General features: G+C 47.1%; 1 protein-coding gene across 3 annotated transcripts in view; it reads right to left on the bottom strand.

Annotated features, from left to right (window-relative positions):
- Positions 1-27,847, bottom strand: part of TBK1 (TANK binding kinase 1) — a 428,747-nt gene that overhangs the window by 383,937 nt on the left and 16,963 nt on the right. The window contains exon 1 of one of the 3 annotated variants that reach the window (XM_078676146.1): positions 9,686-9,741. The exons of the other annotated variants lie outside the window; for them this stretch is intronic. The gene's annotated coding sequence lies outside the window, so the exon portion shown is untranslated. Of the gene's footprint in view, positions 1-9,685; positions 9,742-27,847 lie in introns of those variants that run through there. 3 annotated transcript variants of the gene reach the window in all.

Genomic DNA, 27,847 nt, shown 5'->3' with positions numbered 1-27,847 from the left:
ATCGTAGGCCACAACTGTCCATGAAAACAGCAAAGTGATGAGTCTATTGGCAGTGTAGTACTCACAATGGCACATAATTTAGTAAACTCATTGGTACATCCAATTGTTAAACATGGCACTACAATTTCCATGGGCTGCACATTTCACAACTACTTTCTTTGGCAATTTCAAAGCATAGAGCAAATCTAGAATGTGTAGTCCATTTTGAATTGGTATCCCAGCAGAAGTCTTGGTTTTGTGCTTATTATTTTCTTTCACATCAATATAATCCTGCTGACTTTCTTGTACATCCTCGCGATTTTCATCTTTCTACAATGGTAAAGGAATAGCTGGATTTAATGGTTCACATCTCTTGATTGGCACACTTGGAGCTGCCAATTTTAATTGCTCATATTTAGTCTGAATCTAATGTTTGTAAAATGCTGCTTTCTAGTGGGGATAAAAGTGTCTCCTGTGAATGAGGCACAAACACATTCAACATGTGGCCAATGACAACTACTTCACTTTTTCGTAACCAGTTACTTCTAGAGTGGGAGCCGTACACAAAACGGTGCCTTCTCGCTAGAAAGAAGAGGGCGTGACCTGGGAAACATGGCCGCCAGGACCTAGCTTCCTGAGCTCCTGTCCAGACCCGTACTAATGCTCCATAATCAGAGGCAAATAGCTGCCTGTCGAGCCGTTTAGTGGATTGCCACTGTTACAGTGATTGTGGAGGTCCTGTTTGTGGGCTGCAGACCCCATGCCTCCGGGAGTCGGCTGAGATAGGGCGGAGGCCTGATGGTGTTCAGGGCCAATCTGCGGACTGGTAGGCCTCGGGTGAGTTGGGTTCCCCCGAGGACCTGCAGAAGGCCAATTGACGAGGACTGCCGGCAGAGCCTTGAGGGGACAATTAGATCCCGAGGCGGTCGGCCTGTGGGGGGGGGAAGGGGTGCAGAGGAGGTGTGCATCACAGCTGGGAGCAGCAATACAGTATCCATATTGGAAGACAGTACCGGCTCGTGCTGCGGGAGTGTTAACAGAGGGTGCGCTGAGAGACCCGAGGTGCGCAGCGGGCCGAAGAGGAGAGCTCAGAGGGTGAGGAGATCCCTGCACAGCAGGCTCAGTGGGGAGCAGCTGTGAAGTGTGGCGCTGTTGAGGAGAGGCCACGCGATCTCCACATCAGGAGACATGGCTGGCTCGTGCAGCAGGAGTGTCCCCGGAGCAAGAACAAAGTGCTGAAACGTAGACCTGTGAGGATTACGAGCTTGAACCCTATGCTGGAGTCACTGACAGCGGATTGCACTAACAGCGGCTGACACCCGGGGCGCGGCGGTGTAGCACTGGTGGCGTGGGGACCACTGTATTTGGTCTTTGAAGTTTGCTCTGTGGTCCCCCCGCGGGCGTGATTTGTTTCCCTCCCGTGAGGACAGGCGTACCATTGAGGTATGGGTGGAGTGCCTGGGGGCCAGCCTGGATCCGGTGACGCAGTTGATGTTCCACACACAGATTGTGGAGCGCTGAGGAAGCGGTGATTCCCGGGCGGATGGCCCGGTGGGGTGAGGCACTGAAGTGCACACTGCTAGGCTGGGTACAAGTCCTAAAAAAGAAGTGGGGGGACTCTCCAAGTTAGGTGGTTTCACAGGAAGTGACATCACGGCTAGAAGTTATATCACGGCAGGAAGGGACATCACGGCAGGAAGGGACATCACGGCAGGAAGGGACATCACGGCAGGAAGTGACATCACGGCCGGAAGTGACATCACAGCCGGAAGTGACAACACAGCAGGAAGTGACATCACAGCAGGAAGTGGCATTACATGTGCAGCAGATCTATCATTTGCACATATTGCAAAATGTAACAATTGAAGCTGCTCAGTACTTAAAGCCTGTGACTTCAGGTCCCTGTATGGAGGAATCAACAGCCCAACTGTGGATGAAGTTTGGCGTACAACTACATTAATCAAGCCATTAAGTGCTGTAAGCAAAGCATACTTAAATATGGCACCATGAACAAAAGCAGAGTTTGTGCGTTGAAAAAAAACAAAGAAAACCACATGCTAGAAACTACAATAGTGATTATGAATGTACAGTTTGACAACCTCGTTTATACGCAAAGCACAAAATAAATATGGATAAATACAGATAACATGGCCAAAAGATAAATATGGGTAAATACAGACGGAAATGGTAAAAGAACATATACCATAAAACCGGGAGCCCTACTTCAGGTTTCTGTGCATTATACCTAGAGCCACTGGAATTAAGCCATTAACCCGATTCTGTGACATCATTCTACACATTATTATAGGCATTCTGTATTTGCCACAAAATCCATCACCTACCGCATAGAACACAGAATTTAACAACAACAATTTCTTTAGCTCAAACTGACCAAAAAAAATGAAATTGACCCGTGTTGCCGCTAAGTGGAGTGCCCTATGCAAAGGCTGATCGGTCGGCTTTCTGTTGCTTATTATTGTAGAGTGGAGTGGTCACACAGTCAACAATCCATCCATCAATTCTTCCTTTTCATCCAAAACACTTTTTCTCTCATTTTTAATTTCTTTAGATTTGTCCTTTTACTGGATCATGGAAATCACAGGAAATGCTCCCACTGTTTCGAACACTTCAGTAGGCCATGACTTTTCCCGCAAATTCAACCTTGTATCCATCCAATCATGCACAGCCTTACTAAACTGACCTCTTAACATTTTGAGTTGCGCCATCGTATTGGCTACCAAATCTCATTTGTTTAATGCCTCAAACTGTGGAGGTCTTGGTTGCAGTTGTACGTCAAACAATTTACTTCTGAAGTAAGAAAGTTTCTTCACTTCAAACATACCATTCTCAGGAAATTTTAACATTGTCATTAGCAATAGGTTTGTGCCATTCTTTAAGCCATAAGCAAGAATACATACCAGAATGTACAATCTTCTGGTGAGCCGGACTTCCAACTTGTGGAGGAGCTTGTCCTTCTGTTAGTTTCACCAGATTTGCACCCACTGTAATTTTGAACAAATTTCGCACAATACCACACAATCATACCCCCAAGAACTAAAAAACAACATCTTTAATCGCTATCGAATTCATAAACCAAAAACAAACAATAAAACCCATGCCTGTGCACCAGGAAACAGGATGGTAACCAAATTCACAACAAAAGAGAAGTGGCGCTTCAAGGCACTCCAACCACATACACTCTTAGCTAGGCTTTAACCTGCAACAACTTTACTTAGGTTATCCTTGTGCAAAGAAAAAAACACCACTAGTCCATTCACCATTCTTATTTAGTACTCACTCACAACTAGACTAATAGTGAATTCTTAAACTCCAAAACCTGGGTGCTGCCTTAAAACTTCCACAGACATTATACCCAACTCAAGGTCAAACAAAATCCATATCTTCACATGAAATAGTGTCTATACAAAAATCATAACATTTAATAATGCCTCTTTATCAGCAATAGACCATAATATGCAACAAATGTGCATGACGGTATCAAAACATGATACCATAACCTAACATGGATGCAATCAGCAAACCACACAAAAAACCATCGCAAACCACACATTGCTAGACATACCACCTATTAATACTCACCAATCCACTCTTCAGAACTGCACCACCAGATCACCTTTGTCAGACTTGGGAGTCTAAACCACCACTTCACTGCAAACAGAATGCTCCAACTTGGGGGTCTAATTATCCTCGCATTAGTCTCCTAATTAGCCATTGCTCATACGATTCTTTAACCAAAAACTGTGGACGCAAATCCCTACTTAATTAAGGAGGTTCAATAGGCAGGAAAGGGAGAATCCTTAACTATAATGCTCAGACAAAGCCATTAAGAAAACCTACACAACAAGGCTTTTCCAATTCTCAAGATTTGTAGATTTATTCAAATAACAGTTTCATTACAGAAAACAAAACTCACTAAATGAAGGCAATTAGCATAAAACCCAAACATACCAAATTAAATTATGCAATGTTCCTTTAATAAATTAAACAAGCACACATACAGATGTGCTGTGAAATTCAATCACATTAATAATAGTAAATGTGCCTTAAAACAGAAAAGACCACAAGCGTCTAACCCTCTCTATACAACAAGCAGCACGAAACAGATAGCTGGAAAGTGAGAACTAACTTGCCTCCCCAAAAAACACTTTAAAAAATAATATTTTGGAAATGAAAGCACACAATTTTGGTGGCACTACATTACCTAAGTGAGCAGCACCAAAATGTTACTAGCACAGCACTAATCACATTGTTATTTTAAAATAACATGTACTTGCACGTTATCCTCATAGGCTAACAATGCACATCATCTGTTACACAGAAGAAATCATACTTTTTATTAAAGCAAAACTCGAAGGAAATAATTAACCATCCATTGTTGCAACATACGAAAATCCTTCCCCAAGGAAGCTAGTGAAACATTTTGTTACATGCAAATACAGACTGTGGTTTGCAGCTGAATTAAAAAAATGTGAAAGCAAAATGAAACCTGTAGCTTGTTCGTACTCTTTTGCAATGCGGCTTAGTTATGCTAACTAAAGCAAACCTAAATTAGGCACTGTTTGTGAATAAAACATTTCATTTCTACACAAATAAACGGCATTTTTGCATATCCGAGACTACATAAATTAGATAAAGCTATACCTATCAGCTTTGGCACATAAAAACACAAATAAAACATAGCCACACAGATGCACCCACGAACAGCGCCAATAAAACTACCAGAGACTTAACAGGCACACATGTAAAGTCCACATTTGTAAAGCGCACAATCACCCGTAAGGGTCTCTAGGCGCTGGGGGCCGTCGGGAAGATTAAGCGAGCTATTGCCCAGAGTCACATGGTGCTGGGCTAACCTGCCGCCGGAGCCGGGGATCGAACCGTGGTCCACAGATTCCGGAGTCAGTCGCCCTGGCCGCGGCGCCACACCTCTCCCACATGGGCACACAGACAGGCATCCTTAAAGACAGAGGCACACTACATCCATACTGAACAACCATAAAATGAAACCGGGCACTGGAAACTTCCGCAAAGCTATCCGTTTTATCTTGAAGTGAATGAAATATTGACCTTCAGATGACTAAACATTCGAAAATTAAAAGTAAAACAAAATTAATTGTGAATAAAGCACAACATAATTCCAATAAAGCAACTGAATGCCAATAGATATAAAACTGAAAACTGAAAGCAAACCGGCCAGTTTATCTCGAAGTGAACCAGGCAGCTTCATATCGAACATGAGTATCTGGGCTGCAGTCAGCTGAGATACCTGCAGTCAGCTGAGATACCTGAACCCACGTTCCAAGCTGATTTCAAAGGCAAAAGTGATAACTGGAAGAAACAAGCATTTACAATGCAACGGTTTCGCCTTTGCAAAAGTTAGAGCTATGAAAAAGGAAGGATAGAAGAGGGAAGAGTCTAGAAATGGTTATTTGGGAGATCATAGAAGTAAAATGAGGTTTGGGACAAGTCAGAAGGTGGAGGTAGAGCATACTACATGGTCACAATATCACAACTGCCCTCTTTTCAGTATTTGGGCCCCATTCTGTCCTGTTCCTGCTGCAAAAAAATGTGGAAAGTACAATAGACATGAATCTCCCAATGGGCTGCTTGTAATTTCTTTCGAACATATTTTCAGCTTTTTAATGCGTCAGGTCCAAAGCCAGTTTTGTTCTTTAAAATGTGTAGTTACATGTAGAAAGATCCATGTACTGATCTCAGCAACTCACTAGTTAACAACAAATATTTCCTTCCCTTATCTGTTAATGACTGACACATTTCATGCGACTCAAAGTTCCGGAGAATTTGAGAAGTTATTTATTCCTTTAATTCCGTTTGGAGTTTTGCTTGGGAAGATGATTGGGTCAAGCTTACTAAACAATGCATGCGCGGTCTGTTGCGAGCATATTGTGCATTACCATGAACATAGAAGGGCTTAGAGCCCGCCCATTTCTCACTATTGACTGGCTTTCCCTCGTCACTCTGATTTGCTTGCTTCTTATTCATGTCCCAACTTCATAACCCTATGTTTATCCCTCCCATGGAGCTTTGCCTCTTTACCATGTGAACTTGCCTGGTGTCTGTGCTTGATGCAAGGAAACTACTTTTTTCTTTTTGTTTAAGTACTCACAGAGAGTACAGGTGTTTTTGGGCCATCTCCTTAGTACATTTATCCCCCTGTGCTGCTGCCTGTTCCTTGGGCTCCACACCCTCCTTGTTGCGCTTCCCCATGTGCTTCTCTGTGCTGCATCCTTCACGCAATCCCTCATGTTGCTTTCATGTATCCCTGCGCTCCCCTGTGTTGTTGCTGCATCTCCTCCAATCACTTTGTGGCTTCCGTGTCCTCCAGCCTTCCATGTGTTACTTCCGTATCCCTCAACCTTTCTGTGTTGCTTCTGCGTCCTACTCTCCCATCACCTGCTTTAATAAATTAAAAAAAAAACACTTTTACAGATTTTGTTTTGTTTTTAGTTACTGATACGACTCGAAATTAAAAATAATTAAAAAGTAGCTGCATCATTTTGTTGGTGTACGCATGCATAGTCTGTGTGCCCACAAAATGACTTCAGCCTCATAAAAGTTGTTGTTGTTTTAATTTATCCATGTGGTACAGCATCGGGATACTGTGCATCGTGGTTAAAAACCATTGTACAGGCCAATAGGTCATCAAGATGCGACCTATTTGCTCTGCAAATGCTTGTTTTTATCACTGCTGCATTCAGCACGTGTAACTGTGATGTCACAAGTCAACTCTAAAAATGGGGTAGCTGTGTCAGAAAAAATCACACCTTCCTCAATATTTATATATATAAAATAAATCCCTGTCTCGCTGTCATCGCCCACATTGCCCTCAAGAGTGTCTCTCACTCAAAGGACACAACTTTCCTGGCACCCTCCCTCCATCTTCCACTAACCTATGGTGCTTTCCTGCATGCCACCCATGAATAAAGAACCTAGGGGCAGATCTGCCTCGTTCTGTCCTTCGGCATTGGAATCCCCACCAAAACAAACCCACTGAGCCATCACTCACAAGCTCCTTATTCTGTCCACTCAAGTGTCTGTGGTTTAAAATTAGTTCCAAAATGGGCGTTAATCCTAATTTTAGACAAAATCTCCCATTTTTGCCTTCAACAATATATCTGGCGATATATCCATTTGAAAAAAAGTGGGTTGCATGATGTCCATAAAATTGCCTAGAATTCAAAATGGTAAATGAATACAACTTTCCATGTTATTCCCCATTGTAGACATGAAAATTCACAGCGTCCAGGCAGAGGCGCAGAAACACCGCCTTCTATTTGTAATATTGCATGCACTGTTACCTGCCGTGTTATCAGACCAGTGGTAACTGTGCCCGCTAATGCTCTCCATGGCCTGCTATGAGGGCTGCTTGGGGCAGCAGCCTGCCCTGCTAGTGCCAGAAGAATGCTGGGTAAGGAGCGTATGACCCATACTATTGTGACACAGCGCCTCCTCCCCGATGGGACCTTCTATGAGCAATCAAGCTTTTAGCAAAGGGGGTACGTTTTCGCAGCATGGGGCAGTTGTAAAATCTGATTTTTTTTGCTTTTGCTGGGAATGAATATATTGGCATTTGTGAGCTGCCTTCCCCAGCCACGGCGCGTGTTTGCGCAGCTGAGCCACCGTGCCCAGCTGTTACAATCTCTCGAGTGACGCTGTCACAGGGCAGCAGCGTGTGTGGTTATTTCAGGCAGACAAGGGGGGTTTATGAAGTTCTAATGTGATTTCAAGCTGTGAAAAGCAATTAATAAACAGATGCAAGGAAAACATAATATTTGCTCTGGGAAAAATTGCTGATTACTGTTTGAGGAGAACGAATTTTATGTTTTGCTGCGCCGGTGGGAATGCCTCGCCATCTAACTGGAGGGCACACAGCGCTCAAAAAAGGATTTCTTCCCCCACACTGAGATTGGGGCATATTTGCAAACAATCATTTTTGAGGATTAAAGGTGGGATGTTGGCATCCTGCAGAGACCGTCACCTCGCCGCTTCCAGATCTGATGCAGAAAGGAAAGCGATGCGCAGGAGCAGACAGGGAAGGGCGCCGAGGACAGGTGTTAAACAGTACTTTTAAAAACACTGTCCGAGTAACTTGCTTGTGTTTTCTTTACATTTACAGAGTGCCTCGCCCTGAACGTTAATAAGTGTCTTGCGCGGGAAATGAATGCCTTACATATGATGCTACAAAGCTCCGAGAAGCCCAGATGCTCTAATTCCAGCGCTACTGCTATAGCAGAGGCACTTTTCCCTGCACGACGCACACTGGCCAGCAGAGGGCAGTGAGGGTGGACCGGATATTATCAAGCAATGTAATGGCAAGTAGCTGCCAAGGATGTTACCCACAGGGAGGGCCAGACGTGTCCTATGTGCACCGCATGCTTTTTTGTACTAATACATGGCAAAACATACTCATTCAAAGGCAGCAGGAATCCCCACACGCAGAGTAGGACTGACTATTCGTCCCAATGGGCATTTCCGGGGGGCTGCAACTCTTGCTGCTCAGTTGTTGAACGAATCGGGGTGGCTGCGTTCTAAGATGTGAGGCACCGGGCGGGCGGCACACAGGAGGGAGAGAGAGGGGCAGAGAGAAAAAGAGAGAGAGAGAGTGTCTGAGACAGGAAGAGAGACAGAGAGAGAGAGAATTAAAAGAGAAAGCGAGAGAGATACGAAGCGGGGCTGCTTTGAACAGTCTCTCCAGGACCAGGACTGATTTTGGGCCCCCAGTCCGACCCCTGGGCAGCAAGCGCCTCCCGGCACAATTGCTAATGAGTGTAAAAGAGGTAGTGAGTGACAGTGCCCTACGGGTAGGAAAGCGAGGGCCCCTCCCTCGCTGGAGGCCCGCGCCCGCTCCCTCCCTCCCTCTTTTAATCCCTGGAAAGCTTGTTTGCAGACATTACCAGATTCAATAAACAGGTCGAATCCTTACTGAGAAGAGTCAAGGCGCTGTTTGCAGGGCAGCCCGACCCTGCTCGAGATGCGCGAGGCCCAGGGCATGCGCCAGCTTTCACTGTTTGCAGCCAGTGCGCCTTATTAGCCCGTTCCATCAATGACAGCCCCTTCGCACTGTCGTGACACGGAGCCAAAGTCAATAGCAAGCTGAGCGCAGGCCCAGAGCGCCTCGTCATGCAGAGGGCGCTCGTGCTTACAGGAGCTCTTAATGGGAAAGGACGGTACCAGCGCCAACCTGCAATAAGCGGTAGAAGGTCTATCCCAAAATAATAACAAGTCAGGTCCCGGGCCGCGCTGTGATTGGCTGACGTCACGGGGGTGTCCCGGGCCAGCAGCCAATCACAGCGCGGCCCGGGACAAAGGGGCGGGGCTTAAAAAAAGCACCAGAAACGCCCCCGAATCGCGTTTTCGTGAAAAACCGCGATTGACAGCCTCTGTCTCCCAATGGCTAGTCTCCATTTATGGAGCTAGCCAATTGGAAACAGAGGCTGTCCTAACCTCACTATTGAAAACAATAGATTTCGATCTGGGAGGGGCTTCGCCCCTCGCCAGGTTTCGAAACCTAAAAAAGCAACAAGAATGAATAATAAACCTGGGAAATCCCCCAAGTCAATTGTGAAAGCACCATTACCTTACAGATCCCTGCACAGAGCGTGACGCGATCTGTAAACACAATGGAAGTGAAAGATAGCAGATAACTGCTAGCCAGGATAATTACCTCCAAAGGTCGCTAACGAAACATAATGTTGCTGGGGTATACTGGAGGCGACTCTATTATCGGTTCCGTTTTCCTCTCTTGCTCCGGAAGTGGCCACCCCACACAGCTGTGAAAGGAATGGCCCAGCAACTTGTAAGCCGGTGCTTCCAGGCAGATTTGATGCGTGCCCAAGCCCATAACTTAATATTGCATCTCAATGTGCCCGGGTGCACCGAGTTCAAGTTCAGAAATTTATATAGCGAGGAAGGGAGGAGCAGTGAGGAAGAATACACGGTAGCACACAGGAGAAAGCCAGCAGGAGCAGCTATAGGGGAAAACAGTTATAAACAAGTCTCTCATGCAGTTTAATGCAAGCACTCCAGTGGAGGCCACAGGATACACTTTAACAGCCAATAGCATTAGGTGAGATATATTTACTCTACGCGGCTGAGTGAAAGGGGCCAGACAATTGCTGAATGAAGTTGGTAAATGAAAGCTTGTGGTTGAAAATAGCAAGTCCAAGTCCCACTCTATGTACATTGTTATCAATATGATGGCTAGATATATTGCCAGAGCTGCCGACTTTGAAGCAGGGAAACTAGAGTTGAGTCTCAGCATCCGCCCAATATCCTGTGACCCTGTGCAAATCACTTAATCTCCCTGTGCCTACAAAAAATGAATGTGTCCTTGTGTAATGTAACGGGTGCTCCTGCAAGGCGATCCAATACATTTGGGTCGACTCTGCGCTATATAAAACGTCAATAAATAAATAATGCACTATGAGAGCGCTAGTTCACAATTTCTCACACTGCTACCTTGAATTTGAACTCAGTCTAAAGAACTTAACCACTCAGAGTGTCTCTTTCAATAGAGCTACTCTAAAAATACGGACATAAAAAGACAGTTGAAAACCCGGAACCACCAAGTCTTATTATTAGGTCTCACTTGTGACTGCGCATGCATTGTCCCTTGTGAGACATTTTGTTAACCTACAAGCGGCTTAGCACCCGCCTATTACTTACTTGGCTTCATCGTCATTCATTTGATTGCTTCCGATTTGTCAGCGCATATGGGAGTCACATCGTCTTTTTTTGTGTTTGGCTCTCCCCTGGACCAAGGCCCAAGTACTTGTGTCCCCCCTCCACTGTGTGTACTTTCTGGAGCTACTTTTTTAGTGTTCACCATATGAGTGCATTTTAAGGCCATCTTCATCATGTGCTTCTCCAACACCCCTGCACTTACAACTGTACTTTTGTCTCGCCCCAGACTCTTACCCGTATGCTTGCTGGCCCCACCTGCACTTATGTTAGCTTTGCTCATCCGTGTGCTTTTATGGCCCCTTACCCCTATAATTTTTTCCCATCCATGCTTTTGTCCATCCCCCCTCCTTACCCCCCTCAGGCACCTCCCATCTCCTCCGTGTTGTTCCCAGAAAGAGGCAGTTGCTTGCAGTATCTGGGTGGAATAATTGCATTCCCAGCCAGTGCAGTCAAGACAACCGGAGCAGCAGGGCCATGAGCCACAGCTTCAGCAGGACACAGAACCTGCGCTTCCTGAAGGGCAGCAAGACCCTGAAGGCTGAAGCAAATGGAGTGGCTATGGCTCCCCATTGCACGGATACAGCTCCTCTTCCATTCAGCTCCTAAAGTGTGGGAGAGCAAAGGCTGCAGTGCAATCTGCTAAGGAATCCCAGGACTGGTAGGCGCCTTTGCAGCCGGACGAGAAAAGCTATTTTGTTGTTAAAGTGTGCAGTAGCATTAACAGTCACATTTTATACCTTTTTCCGCTATGCTGGATTGCACGTGGTTCTGTTTTTTGTACGACAACTGTTAGTGCTTGAAGGTTAGAAACTGTGCAGCACTCCAATCTCACATTATTTGTGTTGTGGCTGTATAATTCAATTAAAAACGTTGTTTACCTGCTATGAAAAGCGCTCTCTCGTCCCTATAACAGTATGGCAGCCCTGGTGACGCGATTCTTACTTCCCTGTCAAAGCATGTATTTTACCCTAAGGCATAAAAGCCCTATCTTGTTTTGACTGTGCTGCCCCTTTTAAAGTATACTAGCTCTGCCACTGCATGGGCAGTAATCTTGCCTGCAGGCGGGGTTAGGATATTTTCTGTGTGTGAAATAAACGGCAATTTTCAGAGCCAGGTAGTCTTCTCTCCATGTCCTGCATCTACATTCCTGCTGCTGTTTAAGATGACTCCCCCACATAAACAAGTATGTGAACCCCAGACTCTGAGCCTATTCTGCTCGGTTACCCTTTTAATTAATGCTTGTTTTAATCACTGTATCTCATCCCTGGAATTCCTGAATTTACTGCCTTTAAAGAACTCTTCCAACCCTCCAGACAGGCTTATTGATCACTCTCTCTCGCACCGATGGTGGTTTGCAAGCAGTAAACACAGTGAGAACTCCTTTAAAGGGGGTGCAAACCTTAACTGTTAACAGTTAAATCATATTTATGCAACAGGCCTATTGAGGAGTTACAGAAACGTTCTCACAAGTTACATGTTGATGCACATGAATCAAGGAACTGAACACAATAGCACAGTGCTGTTGAGCATACCCAACTTAGATTTATTTTTTTGGTCTCGCCTGGCGTTGGAGCGCGCATGCGCTCCTCGCCTATGTGAGCTATAGTAAACAAGATTTAGAAAGGGACTTGATTCCCCGCCCCTCTTTCCAATTGGCTTGCGCCATCCGTTAGGGTAAGCGGTGGTGCGTGATTGGATATCGGGCTTTGTTGTTACCGCCCTTTCGCATTTTGGGACGGCCCATGGCGACTGGCCCACACCATCTTTGTTTCGATAGCTTGTTCCTTAGTTGCAAAAGAGCTTTGGGCTATCAATGCATGCGCCTGGGGCTGTCAGACTTGCTAAAGCCGCCATTACCCTACAAGGTAATGTTGACACCAAAGAGGCGCCGCGCTCTACATCTGTATCAATATTTTAGGCTAGGCAGCAAGAGGGCTGCTGCGTTTCAGAATCATCCTTCATGTATGCGCTGTGCCCCCACGCGCTTCTCAACCACGCACTCCATCACTCTTGTTATTTGGGGGTTTCCACACCTGGCAAAGTATTTATGACAGTTTGAACTAACACTGTGATGTAGGTGGCAGGGTGTCCCGTGCGGGCACGCCGTTCACCTTAAAGCCCCTGCATCTGTCGTGCCCTTTTAATGCTGCGAGATTATTTGTGGTATCATGAGTGTAGCCACATGTCTTTGCTTGCTTTTGCTACAAACTCAAATATACTTTCAGAGTAAAGTATTTTCTAAAAGGATCTTTAAAAAAGAAGTCTAATAAGCATTGGCAGATGGAATAGATGCATGTAGCAAGAGCACATTAAAGCCAAACTGAAAACATTCCTGTATACCCCTTGTGCTGATTTAATTTTATTTTTTTAAGTCTCGCCTAGCGTATTGCGTAAGCAATCGCTATGCGAGAGATATAGAGAGCTGCTCCAGGAAAGCTTACCAAGGGGCTTTTCAATGCGGATTATGGACAGTGCATGTGCTCGTGCGTGCGCTTGCCATTTGCTCCCCCGCCCCCCCCCCCCCCCCATCCGACTTGAAAGGAAACCGCTCGCACACCACCATTCCACCATTTGTCTGTGCCTCCCATCACTTCACAGGCTTCCACCCCATCAGACTTCAAAGGAATGCGCTACCCCGCCCCCGCCACAGCAATGCAGAGAGCTTGTTTACTTTTGCATTTCGCTTGTTGTTGGGTTTGTAAATGCGGGAGATGATAGCCCAGCACAAGTGAACTCATTGCTCTATTTGACCCTTAGTGGCTAATTTTCAAAGCGCCCTTTTCGACTTGTTGACACAAAAACGAAGCAACCTCATGCTTGACAATACAACGCTCTTATAAAATAAAGCACGGGAAGTCGGCAGACAAATCACACGCAGAGCGGTAGCCCCTTATCAGCTGGTGGGGCGGCGCGATGATTCGAAAGCACGGGCTCTCTTTGTAGAATGGTTATTTACGTTTGTATCGTGCGTTTTACCAACGGTTCTGCGGTTCCCGATTCACAAGTCGGCGTCTGTATGTTCAGTGTGTGGTGATTGTTTTTATCCAGTGCGTGCCTGTGAGGAGCAGACGCAGTCTGTGCCGACCGGCGTGCTTTCTTCCCGCGATCTTTAAAATAAAGCGCATCGAAGGACCTACACACGCGCCAGCTCTGCAAACAGCAACTCCGAAATTAAATAGTTATTTGGGTCTAAGGTAACGTTTTAATCATTTTAGGCTCGATGTGTTTGTTTGTTGTAGCGCTCCTTGAAAGCACAGCAACACCTGAGCAGGAGCAAGTGAAGAAGTTCGCATTATCGTTCTATACAATTTCGAACCGGTGGTTAGGTTTGAAACCTAGGACAGGGCATATCCGAAGTGAAGGATAATATAACTCCATCCCTCCACTACACGCTGACGTGTTCCTCATAAACACATACAATTACAAAATATAGAAAATAAAAGTCTGTTATTTTGTTATATTGCATTATGTTGTAATGTTATGGTTTAGTAGGGTGTATGGTTATATTTCCTCTTTTTTAAATTTCGTTGAATTATGCTATGTTGTGACACTTTATTTTACTTAATACTGTTTGATTTAATCCCCTTTAAGGACAAAGTTGTGACACCAATTGCTGCCCATTTATTTCAGTCCATTACATTTGCTATTTACACTACACTGTCGAAATTAAAGGGTGTTCATAAACTTGGATAATGCACTCCGATTCCCCAGGTATCAAAACAGTCGTTTGAGCCTCGCGAATACCTCTGCTTTTTTTTCAATCTCTAGGAACTTTTTTTTTTTTTCAAAGCTAGCAAACAGATGCCCGCGTACTGCGCTGTTTTGGGATTTAAAAAAACACAGCGAGGCAGCTATACACCGGTGCTCAGGTTCTCTATCGCTACCTACATTTATTTCAGGAAAAATGCTCGTACCCCGCAAGCACTATAACAAATTATTTTCACGAGTTGTTAAAAAATAGGAATAAAACAAAAAAACATTTCCGTTCTATCGCTTTACCGCCCTCACTCTACCACCCTCACTCAACCGCTCTCACTCTACCACTCTACCACCCTCACTCTACCACTCTACCGCCCTCACTCTACCACTCTACTGTCCTCACTCTACCACTCTACTGTCCTCACTCTACTCTACCACTCTACCGCCCTCACTCTACCACTCTACCTCCCTCACTCCACTCTACCAACCTCACTCTACCACTCTACCGCCCTCATGCCCTCACTCTACCGCCCTCACTCCACCACTCTACCGCCCTCACTCTACCACTCTACCGCCCTCACTCTACCACTCTACCGCCCTCACTCTACTGCCCTCACTCTACCGCCCTCACTCTACCGCCCTACCGCCCTTACCCTACTGCTCTCACTCTACCGCTCTACCGCCCTCACTCTACCACCCTCACTCTACCGCCCTCATTCACTCTACCGCCCTCATTCACTCTACCGCCCTCATTCACTCTAGCGCCCTCATTCACTCTACCGCCCTCATTCACTCTACCGCCCTCATTCACTCTACCGCCCTCATTCACTCTACCGCCCTCATTCACTCTACCGCCCTCATTCACTCTATCGCCCTCATTCACTCTATCGCCCTCACTCTATCGCCCTCACTCTATCTATCGCCCTCACTCTATCTATCGCCCTCACTCTATCGCCCTCCCTCACTCTATCGCCCCCCTCACTCTATCGCCCTCCCTCACTCTATCGCCCTCCCTCACTCTATCGCCCTCTATCTATCGCCCTCCCTCTATCTATCTATCGCACTCACTCATTCGCATCACCACAGCATCACTCAGCACCACCACAGCATCACTCAGGGGCACAACAACATCACTATGCGCTACCACAGCATCACTGAACGCCACAGCATCACTCGTCGCCACCACAACATCACTCAGTGCCACCACAGCATCAATCTGTGCAACCATTCAACAACAACTGGTTCAAATATGTTCTCTCAATGTTTCAAGCTTCATTACAAATGTCACAAAAAGATGTTAATATTTCACTTCTGTTCTTGGATTTTCGTCACAATAAAATACACTGAACATAATCTTCACAAAAGTTATTTACAAAAGTTTAAGCTATTGCCATTATAAATTACAGTAACTTTTATTTAAGTATTAATTATTTAAAAAAATTAAAAGCCATTGTTATTTGTAATATCAATACATCTAAGCCACATAAATACAACACATATTGCATTACAAATCCTATAGGTGTCACAGTTGCGAAAGTTAAAACTATTGGAATTGTAAATGACAAAGCTATTAATTTAGCTATTTTCAAAACCAACACATAAATACAACATTTGCCAGTTCTGTCTTTCCTGGGTTTAGCTTTAATTGGTTGTGATTCATCCACTGCTGTATGTGGAGCATAACTGTTTGAAAGCAATTTGCAGCATCAGGGGAAGCGAGAGGGAAAATGATCTGTAAATCGTCGGCATAGTTAAAAACCGTGATGTCCCACCTCTTTAGCGAGTGGATCAATGGCCGAAGATACAACTTAAATAATAAGGGAGAGAGGGAGGAGCCCTGGGGGACTCCGCATGTTGTGGGTGCCTTGGTCGCCCTGAAGGGACGCAGACTGACTACTTGCGCTCTACCCGAGAGGAAGGACATGATCCACTCGAAGGCAGGGCCCTGGATGCCGGCCTGTCCGACGCGGTGAAGAAGGATGTTGTGGTCCACCGTGTCGAAGGCAGCCGACAGATCCAGTAGCACAAGTCCCTGAGGAGTCCCCCTGTCCGCATTCCCCCTCAAGGCGTCCAATACTGCCAGGATAACGGCCTCTGTGGAATGGGCTGGCCTAAAGCCAGCTTGATTGGGTTCGAGGTAGCAAGAGCTCTCGATGAAATTAGAGAGACAGCGGGTGACGTGGGCCTCAAGGAGCTTGGACAGGTAGGGCAGGAGGGAAATGGGACGATAGTTAGAGAGGTTGGCAGGGTTTGCTCCTGGTTTCTTCAGCAATGGCACTAGAATGGCCTCCTTGAAAGAGCTGGGGACCGTGCCAGTGCTGAGGGAAGCATTCAGCAAGGGAAGGATACCATCCGGTAGAGTGAGACAGACGTCTCTGAAGACTGAGGGAGGGCAGCAGTCATTGGGGGAGCCTGACTTGATACGGGCCGAGAGCTCTGACAGGGTGCCTGGGTTGAGGGCGGGGAAGTGGGTCAGGGACAGATGATTTAGGGGAGAGGAATCCCCAGACCTTACAGGGGTGAGGGGAGGGATGGAGTTCTTGATGTTGGATATTTTTTCGATAAAGAAGGAATTCAGAGCGTTGCATGTCTCTAGTTTAGGAACCTGAGTCGGGAGGGTTCTGTCGTCCGATGTGAGATCATTCATGATTTTGAAGATTTCTTTTGATTTATTATGGGCGGAAAGGATTCTGTCAGAGACGTGAGTAGATTTGGCCAAGGATATCGCGCTTTTGTAGTCTTTGCGGGCCACGACAAAGAGCGTTCTGTCGGTATCGGAGTAGTTGCGTCTCCAGTTCCGTTCTAACTGGCGTAACTTCAGTTTCTGTGCTTTAAGTGTACTAGAGAACCATCTGTGCGAGTTACTGTGTCTGGTGCATGGAAATGCAGTGAGAGGAGCAAACCGGTCACTGGCCATTTGTAGCCATTTTGTGGTGTCCCCTTCCATTAACTCGACACTGGCGTCAGAGTCGGTGGTGGGGCAAGTGTTGGCCAGGAAGTCGAGGAAACCTTGGGAGTCAGAAATGAGAGTGAGACAGAAATAGAGGAAGAGTGGAGAGGCCAAGACAGTGAAGGGGCAGGAGAGAGTGAGACGGAAACAGAGGAAGAGTGGAGAGGCCAAGACAGGGAAGGGGCAGGAGAGAGTGAGACAGAAATAGAGGAAGAGTGGAGAGGCCAAGACAGTGATGGGGCAGGGGAGAGTGAGACGGAAACAGAGGAAGAGTAGAGAGGCCAAGACAGGGAAGGGGCAGGAGAGAGTGAGACAGAAATAGAGGAAGAGTGGAGAGGCCAAGACAGTGAAGGGGCAGGAGAGAGTGAGACAGAAATAGAGGAAGAGTGGAGAGGCCAAGACAGTGAAGGGGCAGGAGAGAGTGAGACAGAAATAGAGGCCACAGCAATGTTGCTAACATGGCCTACGTTTTCCAACTAATTTTAATTGCAAAAAAAGCACTCGCGTTCCAACAGTAACATCCTTTATGTACAACCATTACTTCACCAAAACCATAGGAGTAGTGTAGGTGACACCAACCACGCTTTGCCCCGCCGCCCACACATGACATCACAGGAGGTGGCATCATTCAGTAATGGTTTCACAAGTGTGCTTTATGAAGTTTAACAAATCATTGCATACTTTAATTCAGGTTTATGTTGTTATACCAACGGTGACTGCTGCTCACACAACACAGTTCTGGACTTTACACAATAAAGAACAGTAAATGTTCTGGCACCCAGGATAATGTGCTGCAAGGCTAAATACTTACAAGGTCCCAAAGGCAGGACCTATTGGCTATGCTTGATAGGTTACAACTTTGATAGATTGATAGTTTACAAACGTAGTGTTTTGTAGAGATCATACAGGTGGATTCATGTGAAAAGGAATGACCGCCTCGCTTTTGGGAATGCGTTATTCTTTGAAGCAGGAGGAGGCATAATTTTGTGTTTCGCCACTGCTGTGCACAGGCCTACCACCCTTAAACGTAGACCATGTGACCTATGCACAAGAAAAGTGCAGTCCTACACTCTGCACCACCCTCCAGTGCACCAGGGCAGCACTGCTTGGGTGAGGTGCCCTTTGGCTCACCACAGATTGGATGGCCCGTGCACAAGGATAGAATAGTCGATGCGTTGCTCCTATCACCAAATCCTCCACGGACTGCATGGTCTGTGCACATTAACAGCACGGCCAGTAAATATGATCGGCATAGAAAAATCCCTTTGCGTGTAGCCGTACAAGTGACTATTGAACCGTTTCTAAGATCGTCTGTCACCGCCTAGCAAAGTTTCAGTTGTTCCCGGGAGGCAGGTGAGTGGAGGGGGAGGGGGGCATCGCCGGGGGACCTTTTCAAGCAAAACCACTGAAAGAGTATCCAGGGTTATCAGCAAAGCCATTCCTTCAAGGACAAGCAACCGCCAAAGGAGGATGAAGAGAGCGGGCAGTGCTGCAAACCGGAGAGGAGGAGCAGGCACTACATGGGGCACAACAGAGGTGGGCAGATTCATGTGGCAGAGGGTTACTCAGCCGACCTCGAGACAGAGGGGTACCTCCTCTACCGAACCCCTGCAGAGATAGACTAAGGGGGTCACAAGGAGCCTACACCACTTAAGAGGGGGGCATAAGTGTGCACAGAGCAACCCTGCCTACCAAGAGAGGGATGGGTTCCTTAAAGACAGGACAGGATGAATACTTGTGGGGAATTCACTGACCCTGAAGCAAAGCAGAATAGGCAGATTAAAAATATCTAAAAAAAACAAAAACACAGAACACACCCAAGGAATTAGCCGACTCCAGCCATGATAGACACACTGAAGCGGCAGAGAAACCACCCCCTCAGACTCCTGGAGACGGGCTCACTAGCACATGGATGGGGGAGTAGGTAAAATGGTAGAGGGGGGGAGAGCACCAACCCCGATGCATTCGTAAAGGTTTGAGATCACTTGAATGACAAAAACCTTGTAAGAAATGCCAAGAAGAAGAGCAGGGGGCCAGGAGCTATGAGCCTTTATACAGAAGCGAGTAGGACTGGAGGCTCAGCCCAGCTCTGTCTGACATGTGCACTAAAGGGGGTTGCAAATTCTGAATAAGCTGCTGGGCCTGAGGACAGCAGCCCCGCCCAGCAGCAGTAATTATGTACTTTTGTTACAATCACGGCATTCGCACGGGTGATGCGATTGTAACAAAAGTAAATAAATAGAAATCAATGTTCCCCCTATTTCTTTACTTTTGATGCAATCGCGGCACCCACGTGGTTGACGCGATTGTAACGAAAATGAAAAGAAATCATGGGCGACCGCTTTCAGCATGTACTGCCCCTCGCCTCCGCGTCTCTGCACGCGGACAAACCTATCTGGTGGTGTCCTTGCGTGTCCTCTTCCCAGGAGACGCGAAACTCAGGATAAACAAGCATTTGCAATGCAATAGGTCTCGCATTAGGAAAGTTTGAGCTATTGGTATTGTAAATTACAATTTTATTTATGTGTTGGTTTTGAAATTAGCGAAATTAATAGCTTTGTCAGTTACAATGCCAATACTTTTAACTTTCGCAAACGTGACACCTATAGCATTTGTAATGCAATATGTGTTGTATTTACGTGACTTAGATGTATTGATATTACAAATAACAATGGCTTTTAATTTTTTTAATAATTAATACTTAAATAAAAGTTATTGTAATTTATGGCAATAGCTTAAACTTTTGTAAATAACTTTTGCGAAGATTATGTTCAGTGTATTTTATTGTGACGAAAATCCAAGAACAGAAGTGAAATATTAACATCTTTTTGTGACATTTGTAATAAGGCTTGAAACATTGAGAGAACATATTTGAACCAGTTGTTATTGAATCGTTGCACAGAGTGATGCTGTGGCGTTCAGTGGTGCTGAGTGATGCTTTGGCTGGTGGAAGTGTGCACTGACAACTGGTGGTGTGTGTGCCTGGTGGAAGCAAGCAGTTATAGCTGGTGGTGTGGTTGCCTAGTAAATGCGTGCACTGACTGCTGGAGTGTGCCTGTTAAAACGTGCACTGACAGTTTGTGGTGTGCGTGTGCCTAGTGAAAGCGTGCACGAACGGCTGGTGGTGTGTGCCTGGTGAAAGTGTGCACTGACGGCTGGTGGTGTGTATGCCTGGTGGAAGCGTGCACTGATGGCTGGTGGTGTGTGTGCTTGGTGGAAGCATGCAATTATAGCTGGTGGTGTGTATGTTTGGTGAATATGTGCACTGACGGCTGGAGGAGTGTGCCTGTTAAAACGTGCAATGACAGCTGGTGTTGTGCGTCTGTCTGGTGAAAGCGTGCCCTAACGGATGGTGATGTGTGCCTGATGGAAGCGTGCACTAACGGCTTGTGGTGTGTGTGCATGATGGAAGTATGCACTGACTGGTGATGATAGCTGGTGGTGTGTGTGTCTATGGGAAGCGTGCACTAATGGCTAGTGGTGTGTGTGCCTGGTGGAAGCGTACACTGATGGCTGGTGATGTGTATGTGCCTGTTGGAATCGTGCACTGATGGCTGGTGGTGTGTATGCTTGGTGAAAGCGTATACTGGCGGCTGGTGGTGTATGCCTGGTGAAAGTGTGCACTGACTGTTGGAGGAGTGTATTGGTTAAAACGTGAACCGACAGCTGCCGTTGTGTGTCTGCCTGGTGAAAGCGTGCACTGACGGCTGGTGGTGTTGTGCCTGGTGAAAGTGTGCACTAATGGCTGGTAATGTGTGTGCCAAAGAAAAAGTGTAAAACAAAAATAACGAGTGTAAAATAAAAGTGTAGAGTGTGAGAAAAAGAGACCAAAGATGTGAGGGCAATTTTAATCTCCATTCAAGATACATAATGGAAAGTTATATACCTTTTGCGCTAATGTGACAGAAAAAACAAGCATTAAAGACGAGGGGAACATATATAAGTATCAGAAATTACACCAATCTGAGCAACAAGAAACTCTAAGAAGAGTCGCATCATAGGTCACAGGCTGTATTTAAGAAGAAAAGCGAAGAAAAGAAAATTAAAAACCATGTGGCACAAAATAAACACGAAGGACTTAGTAAAGAAAACAAGAAGAAGCCCCAAGACTAGTTGAGAACATAGATGAAGCCGATTGATGGCGACTTTTTTCATTAAATTGTTTTCCTGTGGTTCCGTACACTGCAATGTAACATCACACAGTGAGCCAGTGCAAGATCTGCTGCCGAAAAACACGCTGCATGCAATGCAGATGGACATTTCTTAGGGACCTCAAGCAGCTGGCTAGAGACTCGGAAGGAGTCCACTTAACCATGAACCCCTGCCATCTCAGAGTATCAATGGAAAACCAATATCAGTTAATAAGCTTATTTCCGCCCTAAACCAGCCATAACATTTACGTTATCACTTCCAAGTTCTTGTACGATGCTGGTAGACTGTCTGGGACAAAGACCAACAGTGGTTTCTGTAACTAAATCCTTCTAGATCGATGGAAACAGGAAAACACAGAAGGATACTGGGAATGCCAGCATTTCTTTATACTGAGGTTCCATATATAAGAGTTGTGACCCTCCTTGTACCTAAGGACTGAAAAAGGAAGGATGGCATGCAAAGCCCTTTCGGCCCTAATCCTTAAATAACAAATCTATACTCTTAGAATTCAATGAATGCGACATAGTTACCCCACCAAATGTTATACGAACACAAAACAGTTTCCACATCACCATAAGCTGAATCAGACTGTGGTCTGCTACAAAAACAAGGGTAATGCGATAATCACAAAATTACACCAGTGCCACTGGAATTTTGCCCAAGCCCACTGGAGTTTTGAAGCGACGTCCATTATTACCCAATAGTGTACGAACATGTAATGTTATCGTTATGTGATCTGAAGTGAGAATACGTGACCATTTGGTGTTTCACCTTCAAATGGATCGGAGATACATGAAGGAATTATCAACAGCAAAGCTGTGCTCTTCCTCTACACCAGTGTTCAAAATGAGTTACAAATTAAGGGGTTTTTCCTCCCAAAAAAGAAACTTATATATAATAATTCATAGATGTGTTCCTTTATTAGATCCTGTTACAGTACAGATATTACACATACTATCACCACAACCGTTCTTTAGGGGAAACATTAAAAAAATTGAATCAGACGCGTGTCTAACTTTAGCCTCCGGGTTATTACTTAGAGAGGGGAATAATGTAACGGAACATAAGTGACTTTGGTTTTCACATGATCTATGACATGATATTTATAAGGAAGATTTGAATCTTTGTATTGGCAAAGCGAGGGAAATTGCAGGAAATAAAGGTGGAAAGCCTCCATCAAACTTACTAGAAAAATACCTTTCTGTATGTGCAACTCGAGCTCCTTCTCCAGCTCCAGGGTGAGCGCCTTCAGCCTCCTCTCCGCCTGGCTGGGCATAGCCTCCATGCACGGGGTCACCTGGTAGGGAAGCTTGAACCTGTGCACGGTGGCAGAGCTCTTGGCGGAGCTATAGCTGAGGTGGCCAGGGCCCCCAAGGCGAACTCCGAGCTGTACTCGCTAGGAGGCTGCTGCTATGACTGGGTAACGAGCCTTGGGGTGGTGAGCATCACCCAGTTTGTGCAGGCTGCCCTCTTCCTGGAACAGCGTGCCCAGCATGGACGACCGGGGCGAGAGCTCCGTGTAAGCACCCATGGACCCCCTCGATCTGCGAGAGCTGCTGGAGTTGTGGCTAGAGATGCTGGACCGGGGGCTCTTCTGCCGGCCCGGCGTGCCAAGTCCTGCTCCAGGTCCTCCATGGGTCTCCGTTAGCCCAAGACCCCCCAATTCTCTCCTGCAGCGGGAGAGTCCAGTGGCTCACACCATGCTCACTCGCAGGGTGCAGAAATCACAAGAGTGCACCAGATACTCTGATCCACTCAGCATTTGCGAGGCAGACAACCAGCCCGATGGTGATGCTCCACGGGCGGCGGGCACCTTCACCAGCAGCCTTGGTTATCCTCCACGGCTGGCCAACTTGTTCCCTGGCTCCTGCCTGGGTCACATCCCCTTCAGCTCAGCTTGTAGAGTACCAGGGATCCAGAGCCTCCTCTCCTGTTGTTTCCCACGGCGCCTGGATCCGCACGCCCGGCTCGCTTGTTCCTGGACACTGAATCTCGTGGAAGGTGGCGCGAGACGCCTCACTTTCGGTCTTAGAGGCAGCTGTAACTCTCCCTACCAACTACTGCTCCACGGAATAAGCTGTGCTCTTCCTCTACACCAGTGTTCAAAATGAGTTACAAATTAAGGGGTTTTTCCTCCCAAAAAAGAAAGTTATATATAATAATTCATAGATGTGTTCCTTTGTTAGATCCTGTTACAGTACAGATATTACACATACTATCACCACAACCGTTCTTTAGGGGAAACGTTAAAAAAATTGAATCAGACGCGTGTCTAACTTTAGCCTCCGGGTTATTACTTAGAGAGGGGAATAATGTAACGGAACATAAGTGACTTTGGTTTTCACATGATCTATGACCTGATATTTATAAGGAAGATTTGAATCTTTGTATTGGCAAAGCGAGGGAAATTACAGGAAATAAAGGTGGAAAGCCTCCATCACACTTACTAGAAAAATACCTTTCTGTATGTGCAACTCGAGCTCCTTCTCCAGCTCCAGGATGAGCGCCTTCAGCCTCCTCTCCGCCTGGCAGGGCATAGCCTCCATGCACGGGCTCACCTGGTAGGGAAGCTTGAACCTGTGCACGGTGGCAGAGCTCTTGGCGGAGCTATAGCTGAGGTGGCCAGGGCCCCCAAGGCGAACTCCGAGCTGTACTCGCTAGGAGGCTGCTGCTATGACTGGGTAACGAGCCTTGGGGTGGTGAGCATCACCCAGTTTGTGCAGGCTGCCCTCTTCCTGGAACAGCGTGCCCAGCATGGACGACCGGGGCGAGAGCTCCGTGTAAGCACCCATGGACCCCCTCGATCTGCAAGAGCTGCTGGAGTTGTGGCTAGAGATGCTGGACCGGGGGCTCTTCTGCCGGCCCGGCGTGCCAAGTCCTGCTCCAGGTCCTCCATGGGTCTCCGTTAGCCCAAGACCCCCCGATTCTCTCCTGCAGCGGGAGAGTCCAGTGGCTCACACCATGCTCACTCGCAGGGTGCAGAAATAACAAGAGTGCACCAGATACTCTGATCCACTCAGCATTTGCGAGGCAGACAACCAGCCCGATGGTGATGCTCCACGGGCGGCGGGCACCTTCACCAGCAGCCTTGGTTATCCTCCACGGCTGGCCAACTTGTTCCCTGGCTCCTGCCTGGGTCACATCCCCTTCAGCTCAGCTTGTAGAGTACCAGGGATCCAGAGCCTCCTCTCCTGTTGTTTCCCACGGCGCCTGGATCCGCACGCCCGGCTCGCTTGTTCCTGGACACTGAATCTCGTGGAAGGTGGCGCGAGACGCCTCACTTTCGGTCTTAGAGGCAGCTGTAACTCTCCCTACCAACTACTGCTCCACGGAATAAGCTGTGCTCTTCCTCTACACCAGTGTTCAAAATGAGTTACAAATTAAGGGGTTTTTCCTCCCAAAAAAGAAAGTTATATATAATAATTCATAGATGTGTTCCTTTGTTAGATCCTGTTACAGTACAGATATTACACATACTATCACCACAACCGTTCTTTAGGGGAAACGTTAAAAAAATTGAATCAGACGCGTGTCTAACTTTAGCCTCCGGGTTATTACTTAGAGAGGGGAATAATGTAACTGAACATAAGTGACTTTGGTTTTCACATGATCTATGACCTGATATTTATAAGGAAGATTTGAATCTTTGTATTGGCAAAGCGAGGGAAATTACAGGAAATAAAGGTGGAAAGCCTCCATCACACTTACTAGAAAAATACCTTTCTGTATGTGCAACTCGAGCTCCTTCTCCAGCTCCAGGATGAGCGCCTTCAGCCTCCTCTCCGCCTGGCAGGGCATAGCCTCCATGCACGGGGTCACCTGGTAGGGAAGCTTGAACCTGTGCACGGTGGCAGAGCTCTTGGCGGAGCTATAGCTGAGGTGGCCAGGGCCCCCAAGGCGAACTCCGAGCTGTACTCGCTAGGAGGCTGCTGCTATGACTGGGTAACGAGCCTTGGGGTGGTGAGCATCACCCAGTTTGTGCAGGCTGCCCTCTTCCTGGAACAGCGTGCCCAGCATGGACGACCGGGGCGAGAGCTCCGTGTAAGCACCCATGGACCCCCTCGATCTGCGAGAGCTGCTGGAGTTGTGGCTAGAGATGCTGGACCGGGGGCTCTTCTGCCGGCCCGGCGTGCCAAGTCCTGCTCCAGGTCCTCCATGGGTCTCCGTTAGCCCAAGACCCCCCGATTCTCTCCTGCAGCGGGAGAGTCCAGTGGCTCACACCATGCTCACTCGCAGGGTGCAGAAATCACAAGAGTGCACCAGATACTCTGATCCACTCAGCATTTGCGAGGCAGACAACCAGCCCGATGGTGATGCTCCACGGGCGGCGGGCACCTTCACCAGCAGCCTTGGTTATCCTCCACGGCTGGCCAACTTGTTCCCTGGCTCCTGCCTGGGTCACATCCCCTTCAGCTCAGCTTGTAGAGTACCAGGGATCCAGAGCCTCCTCTCCTGTTGTTTCCCACGGCGCCTGGATCCGCACGCCCGGCTCGCTTGTTCCTGGACACTGAATCTCGTGGAAGGTGGCGCGAGACGCCTCACTTTCGGTCTTAGAGGCAACTGTAACTCTCCCTACCAACTACTGCTCCACGGAATAAGCTGTGCTCTTCCTCTACACCAGTGTTCAAAATGAGTTACAAATTAAGGGGTTTTTCCTCCCAAAAAAGAAAGTTATATATAATAATTCATAGATGTGTTCCTTTGTTAGATCCTGTTACAGTACAGATATTACACATACTATCACCACAACCGTTCTTTAGGGGAAACGTTAAAAAAATTGAATCAGACGCGTGTCTAACTTTAGCCTCCGGGTTATTACTTAGAGAGGGGAATAATGTAACGGAACATAAGTGACTTTGGTTTTCACATGATCTATGACCTGATATTTATAAGGAAGATTTGAATCTTTGTATTGGCAAAGCGAGGGAAATTACAGGAAATAAAGGTGGAAAGCCTCCATCACACTTACTAGAAAAATACCTTTCTGTATGTGCAACTCGAGCTCCTTCTCCAGCTCCAGGATGAGCGCCTTCAGCCTCCTCTCCGCCTGGCAGGGCATAGCCTCCATGCACGGGCTCACCTGGTAGGGAAGCTTGAACCTGTGCACGGTGGCAGAGCTCTTGGCGGAGCTATAGCTGAGGTGGCCAGGGCCCCCAAGGCGAACTCCGAGCTGTACTCGCTAGGAGGCTGCTGCTATGACTGGGTAACGAGCCTTGGGGTGGTGAGCATCACCCAGTTTGTGCAGGCTGCCCTCTTCCTGGAACAGCGTGCCCAGCATTGACGACCGGGGCGAGAGCTCCGTGTAAGCACCCATGGACCCCCTCGATCTGCGAGAGCTGCTGGAGTTGTGGCTAGAGATGCTGGACCGGGGGCTCTTCTGCCGGCCCGGCGTGCCAAGTCCTGCTCCAGGTCCTCCATGGGTCTCCGTTAGCCCAAGACCCCCCGATTCTCTCCTGCAGCGGGAGAGTCCAGTGGCTCACACCATGCTCACTCGCAGGGTGCAGAAATCACAAGAGTGCACCAGATACTCTGATCCACTCAGCATTTGCGAGGCAGACAACCAGCCCGATGGTGATGCTCCACGGGCGGCGGGCACCTTCACCAGCAGCCTTGGTTATCCTCCACGGCTGGCCAACTTGTTCCCTGGCTCCTGCCTGGGTCACATCCCCTTCAGCTCAGCTTGTAGAGTACCAGGGATCCAGAGCCTCCTCTCCTGTTGTTTCCCACGGCGCCTGGATCCGCACGCCCGGCTCGCTTGTTCCTGGACACTGAATCTCGTGGAAGGTGGCGCGAGACGCCTCACTTTCGGTCTTAGAGGCAGCTGTAACTCTCCCTACCAACTACTGCTCCACGGAATAAGCTGTGCTCTTCCTCTACACCAGTGTTCAAAATGAGTTACAAATTAAGGGGTTTTTCCTCCCAAAAAAGAAAGTTATATATAATAATTCATAGATGTGTTCCTTTGTTAGATCCTGTTACAGTACAGATATTACACATACTATCACCACAACCGTTCTTTAGGGGAAACGTTAAAAAAATTGAATCAGACGCGTGTCTAACTTTAGCCTCCGGGTTATTACTTAGAGAGGGGAATAATGTAACGGAACATAAGTGACTTTGGTTTTCACATGATCTATGACCTGATATTTATAAGGAAGATTTGAATCTTTGTATTGGCAAAGCGAGGGAAATTACAGGAAATAAAGGTGGAAAGCCTCCATCACACTTACTAGAAAAATACCTTTCTGTATGTGCAACTCGAGCTCCTTCTCCAGCTCCAGGATGAGCGCCTTCAGCCTCCTCTCCGCCTGGCAGGGCATAGCCTCCATGCACGGGGTCACC

Source organism: Lissotriton helveticus, chromosome 1_1 (genome assembly GCF_964261635.1).
Source record: "Lissotriton helveticus chromosome 1_1, aLisHel1.1, whole genome shotgun sequence".
Classification (NCBI taxonomy): Eukaryota; Metazoa; Chordata; class Amphibia; order Caudata; family Salamandridae; genus Lissotriton; species Lissotriton helveticus.
Note: the sequence above shows the minus strand (reverse complement) of the source record. Positions and strands in the feature narration are given on the sequence as shown.